At 40.8% G+C, this 6897-nt stretch overlaps 1 pseudogene; it reads right to left on the reverse strand.

Annotated features, from left to right (window-relative positions):
- Nucleotides 1-1301: 1301 nt before the first annotated feature.
- LOC100981979 (very-long-chain enoyl-CoA reductase-like) lies at nt 1302-2229 on the reverse strand (annotated as a pseudogene).
- Nucleotides 2230-6897: the final 4668 nt, after the last annotated feature.

Genomic DNA, 6897 nt, shown 5'->3' on the forward strand with positions numbered 1-6897 from the left:
TCTTGCAGAGAGTCTATAAATGGATGCATGAGTAGGACAGATATCGCTAAATTCTTTTCCTAGCAAGGAATATAATATTAAGACCTTAGGGAAAGAATTGCATTCCTCAGGGGAGGTCTATAAATGGCTGCTCTGGGAGTGTCTGTCCTATGTGGTTGAGATAAGGACTGAGATATGCCCTGGTCTCCTGCAGTACCCTCAGGCTTACTAGGGTGGGGAAAAGACCCTGTCCTTATAAATTTGAGGTCAGACCGGTTCTCTGCTCTCGAACCCTGCTTTCTGTTAAGATGTTTATCAAGACAATACGTGCATAGCTGAACATAGACCCTTATCAGGAGTTTCTGATTTTGCCCTGGTCCTGTTTCCTCAGAAGCATGTGATCTTTGTTCTCCTTTTTGCCCTTTGAAGCATGCGATCTTTGGGACTTACTCCCTGTTCTTGCACTCCCTCCCCTTTTGAAATCCTTAATAAAAACTTGCTGGTTTTGCCACTCAGGTGGGCATCACAGACCTACTGATATGTGATGTCACCCCCAGCAGCCCAGCTGTAAAATTCCTCTCTTTGTACTCTTTCTCTTTATTTCTCAGATCCGCCAACACTTAGGGAAAATAGAAAGAACCTACGTTGAAATATTGGGGGTGGGTTCCACTAGCCCATGCACCACAGCCTCCAGAGTAGCTGGGATTACAGGTGCCTGCCACCACGCCCTGCTAATTTTTTCGTATTTTTAGTAGAGATGGGGTTTCACCATGTTGGCCAGGCTGGTCTCGAACTCCAGACCTCAGGGGATCTGCCTGCCTCGGCCTCCCAAAGTGCTGGGATTACAGGTGTGAGCCACCATACCTGGTCAACGTGGTGAAACCCCTTCTCTACTAAAAATACAAAAAAATTAGCTGGGCGTGGTGGCAGGTGCCTGTAATCCCAGCTACTCGGGAGGCTGAGATGAAGTCTGCTCTTGTCCCCCAGGCCGAAGTGCAATCTCGGCTCACTGCAACCTTAGCCTCCCAGGTTCAAGCAATTCTCCTGCCTCAGCCTCCCGAGTAGCTGGGACTACAGGCATGTAGTCCGGCTAATTTTATATATATATATATATATATATATACACACACACATATATGTATGTGTATATATATATATATACACACACACACATATATATATGTATATATATATATATATAATTATTTTTTGAAACTACTGGGGCAGGCGGGCTTTATTCTGGGTGCTGAAGAGCTGTGGGCCCCACTCCTCCCCTAGAATGCCACCAGGGTGAGGGGCTGGGACTCGGCAGGGGTGAGTGCTCAGAGCAGGAAGGGGATGATGGGCATGCGCAGGGGCGGGTAGTCCCAGAACTCCTTTAGGGAGCTGTGGTGCTTGCCCTTGGCCTAGATCGTCATCTGGGTAAAGCCCACCAGGGAGAACAGGGCCACTGGGAGACACTGTGTCATGATGGCAAAACTGATCCAGGACCCCATCTGGTAGGTGTAGTTGGGGCAGGACACCAGCAGGAAAAGCCACGTGAAAGGGTTCTTGGTGAGGTATGGGATCTTCTGGGTCTTGGACCCAGCAGGCCGCCGGTCCCGCAGGGCCATGTGGATGGAGAAGTTGCCAAGCACAGGCAAATCACAAAGATGGCGAGTGCCAGTTTCACCTGCTGAGCTCTGTAAGTAGGGGGTGTGTAGAGAGGGTGGTTGATGTAATAGGCCATCCACCCAGTGAAGCCCCGGGAGTAGGTGCAGTTCTTGAAGATGTTGCGCAAGGCATGGTACCATGGGAGAAGTGGTGCATGAACAACGTCTCCAGCAGGTGCTTGACGTAGTGCAACGAGTGACAGATGCAGGTGAGGTGCACCACCATGTGCCGACTGGATGTGAAGTCATATTTGTTGCCATAGATGAAGGGCTCTCAGAAGTAGAAGAGCAGGTAGATGAAAAGAGGCCCCCCGTACTCTGTTAGGAAGACCGTCACCCAGCTGATCTGGGCCCCCACGTCCTGGAAGTAGAGTGTGGCCGTGGCGCCCACGGGCAGCTTCTGCAGAACATCTTCATCATTCAGGGACTTGCCCTTGGGGTCCAGGCCGAGGGACTGGTGGGCAGGGTACCACTGCAGAGGGGTCTTGGTGAAGAGGTTCTTAATCTCTGCAGTGGTGGTGTGGGGCTCCACCTTGTCCAGGAAATACAGCTTCTCCCCTGTCTTTGCGTGCAGAATCTCCACCTCTTAGTGCTTCATGGCTGTCTCCCACGGCGGCTACTGCTCCATGGCTGCTGCTGCCTAACTGCGTGGCACAGCACAGGGTCCCGCCGTTCGGGGTCCCTGACTTCCCGCAACACTATATACCAAGTGGCATTATGTGATCTTCTTCACAGAGGTCCCAAAACATATTGCCTTGTATATTTGGCCTTTTGATAGTTTACTTGTACTTTCTTAAATTTTTTTTTGCCATCTCAGGATTAACTTTATATTCAGAAAAATGCTCAAAATTTCTCATTATTGTAGACAAACATTTAAACATTTTATTATTTAATTGACCATTTACTCCTTAACCTCAGCTGTAGATAATGCCTTTGAAAACACTTAAATTTGGGGGGCTTACTTAACACTAGAATTCACTGAGCTTAAAAAAATTTGTGGGGCTTACTTAACACTAGAATTCACTGAGCTTAAAAAAAAATTACTGTCCCTTCATAAAAATCTTAGTGTTATTCATGGACACAGGAAGGGGAACATCACACACAGGGGACTGTTGTGGGGTGGGGGGAGGGGGGAGGGATAGCATTAGGAGATATACCTAATGCTAAATGATGAGTTAATGGGTGCAGCACACCAACATGGCACATGTATACATATGTAACAAACCTGCACGTTGTGCACATGTACCCTAAACTTAAAGTATAATAATAAAATTTTTAAAAATCTCAGTGTTATTAGCACTCACTCATATATCATACTGCTACAGTAAATATGGTACTGGAATCAACTCACATCATTATTTATTGCATAACAAAAGAATGCCCATCAGTATATATCTTAACTCTCACCCACATTAGTACTCTGAATTTTACTCTAAACAAATCTGTAGCTTTATTAGTTTGTTAAATTTAACAGAGGTAAATTTACAATGATTTTAGCCTTTCACTTATGCAGGCTCCTCCATTAAGGGTACCCTAGCAATGTTTACAAGATCATTATAATTTTTGTGAAATTTCCAATCATAAGACATTTTAACCACAATTGCTCTGCTGTCACTTTCCATACTAACTTCCCTCAGTGCCATGGGGTTTGGAATGGCCACACTCACATTTGGAATCTGGCTAAACAGAAGTTAAGTTGGGGATACTTTTAGTTTGGGTTTAGTGGAATACATTTATGTGGCACACTACCACTTCAATGCACAGGTAAGCAACTGCTACCTGTTGGAATGCAGAAATAGCTCCAAGTACCCTCCTAATGCTCCTGGACTCAAAGGGAGGTCCTTTGATTGTCATCAATCATGCTCATTCAAAGAGCATATAAGATTAGTCACTGCACAAGAAACCCAAAAATGCACCTGAAATTGCAAGTTCCCCTACGAAAGACATTTGATAGAGATTTTTCCATGTACTTGACAGCAATCCTACATAACATTATTGATATGATTTATGGAGCTAAGAGAAACCTCAAAATGACTGAACAAAAATTCTCATTCAACTGTGATAAAGCAAAGACAAAAGTTTCTTTCTATTCTGTTTATAGAAAATATCACATTACTGCAATGTTAAATTTCACAGAAAAAGTTAGAGACAGACAGTTAATACAAATGTTATGCTTTTTCTGGATTTTTGATGCCGAATGTATTTGTGACCTTGGGAAATTTTGAAATTTATTGTGATGCTTTTCTTATTTTCAGTAAATATTTGCATATAGCTCATATTGTATTTGTAATTTTCTTTTACTTTGCTTTAAGATCTCTACTTGTGTAAACCTCCATACTACCTGTGGAACCTGAATTCAACCCTGCATGATAGGAAACAAAAATAATTTGACTTATTTTCCTAAGAAGACTATTTTTTAAAAAATAAAGTAGGCTACATATTTATTTCAGATTAAATGTATTTTCCAAAAATAAAAGTTTGTTAAATTTTTCCTCTTTATTTTAATTAGTGGCTACAAAGATGAACATTTAAATAGTTGCTGTTCATATGGCAATTCTGTAAGGTTTCTTCATAGTCTGGAAACCTAAACCAAAGCAAATAGTTTAGAAATTTGTGGGGATTTAGTATGGCCTCTATTAAATAAAAATAATGAATTTGTCTACTTTCCCTTCTCTCTGGTCTGTCATGCATCATGTCATGCTAAGTAAGAAAAAAAGAGAAAAATATCCATCCCCCAAAATATACGAAATATATGTCATATATTTTACTGTAGCACAGCCTTCCAACTTGTCTGTGATTTAACTGTTTCAACACTAATATGGGACCATTGATATGTGCCTTACAGGGATGTTCAGAGGGTCAGTAACCTAACACCAATATAAAGGAGTTGGGAAAAAAGTGAGGTAGTATTATACATGATGTGTCCTGAGCAAATTCGATTATTCCAGAATGGCTATAGGCTTAGTTTAATGAATAGTCCTTTAAAAGCAAAGAGATAAACCCTGGAGATTAAATTACAGCTTGATGAAGTACTTGAAATGACCAACTTTGGAATTCAGACTTTGTCACACTTAAGAGACATGGAATAGCTACAGCTACCATTTCTTACACTTGTCCCAAATAACGTCTTGTTTTTCAGCCCTCTCTCCATAATTTGGAGCTTATTAGACTCAGCAACTTTTTACATAAATTCCGCAGGCATAAAATGGGTGGCTGCCACTGGATAAAAGTGGGCACCGAGTATACTTTCATGCACCACTGATCACAGCCTTAAATTTTAGTCACTTCTATTCCTTTCCTACCCACCCAATACCTTTGTTAAAATAACAAAACAGCAGTTAGCAGTTAACATTTTAAACATTTACTCATAGTACTTATATAAGTGCTAATATTGAAAACCCTTTTAAAGAAGTAAAAGTTTTATTAAGTTTCATTCTTATCAACAAGTGCAAATTTAAATCTAACTCATTTAGGGTGCCTTCCTAAATTTAAAATCATTCATAGACACACTGTGGACTCACGGCACTGGTACTTTGTTGCTTTATCACAGCTGTGACACAATCAGGCCTCACTGAAAGCACTCTCTGAATGGGAGAAGTTTTTAAGTACAACTCACAGCTGATCAGAAACCAGACCTTAAGTTGCCTCCTTAGGACTTCTGATTACCTTCAGAGTTCTCTTAGCTCACTCTGCTTGGATTTTTAAAATTTTACAGCTTTCTGCTCCATGTAGCTTCAGGTAGGAAAGAGATATCCACCTGGGTGCATAAATCTTTTCTAGAGGCAGCACTACTTCCCCAGATTTGCCCAAACCTCTCCGAAGGTCTCTTTCTGGTAAAGCCTTTGTTTTCTCTTACTTCTTCACCGTTCCAGGAGAGTCCTGTCCTTTACAATGACCACCTGGTATGAAAGCTAAACTATACCCAAGTAACTTTTTTTATAAGCTCTTCAAGCTTCACTGTTTTATTTCTGTTTTTTTTTTTTTTTTCTGGAAATCCCTGGCAGCAACTTAATTCTTAAGGGGATTTGAGACTTTTAAAATAGCCTATATTTTTAAAACAACATGAACAGAACACTCAAGTTCTCCTCTCTTAAGAATCCATGGTCTAAATCAGAACTCAAATACAAAGTTTCCCTTGATGACCAGAAAAATCATATTGCTGGAAATTGGTTAAATTCTACTGACAATGTAACCTAGTTCCAGCTAAATAAAATGAGTATTCTTAATGAATATTTTGTTGTGAAAATAGCTTTCCTCTTGTCTTTGCTGGTGTGTATTGTTTTGAAAGCTCGTGGTAGGAGAAACACAGCTACATATATGGATGTAATGTTCTTTGATCCAAATTTCTCTTCTGATATTTCCCTTACCTCCCATTTGCAATTATGTGAAGCTTTACGGAGCATCTGTGACACTGTTGCTTTATTTGTCCAAGTAAATGAGGTCATTTGCTCTAGCTCTGCTCCGGTAGCTTGAAAAGTGCCCATTAAACACCCAGGTATCTTCCTAATTGAAGCGAAAATAAAACTCATAAAGGCCCATTGGAAAATTCCTCTGATGTTTGACACCATGGGCAAATCAGAACTGAGGGCTTCTGCTTGAGCTTCCTTAAACAACAAAAAAGCATTTTTTAGACTGTGAGCCAGGCACTTAACCAGTATAGCTCTTCCAAAGAATTCCAGAAGTAACTCTTAGCTTCTTGAATTGGGAAAAAAATATCTAATTTATAAGACAAGTCATAAGCTCTAACTAAAACCTTACCTTAGGAAATTATCCCTGGAAGCTACTGCATAATATTTTGTTATACAAAACCCCAGTTTCAAAGGAAAAATCTTCCTTAATTAGAAGAAACCTTAGTGTAGATATTGAAAATGGACTCTCCTGAAACTCCTAAGGGAGCAACATCTCAACTCATATTCTTTTATTGATTCAAATAGCCGTGACCTCCAGCATAATTGTGGTCATGCTCCGTGTAACACAGTCAATTGCTTTTGAATCACCTCTTCACTTAAGGTAATCATGAATGATGCCAGACATGTGTTTCTCCTCATGATGTTAACAAAAATTCCTGATTAAAAAAAAATGTGAAAGGAAGAGGCATGAGATGTGCCTGTTTTGGAGTTGTCCCCCCAGGTAGGCCCACATTTTATTGCTTTGGCAGGACCAGTCAGAGCCATGATTGACATATAATGAGGCTCCTATTCAGGTACCATCTGAAAAGCCTATTCTAATCTCACAGTCCTGAGTTGCTCCTCATGCCAGTTCCTCT

This window comes from Pan paniscus, chromosome 3 (assembly GCF_029289425.2).
Source record: "Pan paniscus chromosome 3, NHGRI_mPanPan1-v2.0_pri, whole genome shotgun sequence".
Taxonomy (NCBI): Eukaryota; Metazoa; Chordata; class Mammalia; order Primates; family Hominidae; genus Pan; species Pan paniscus.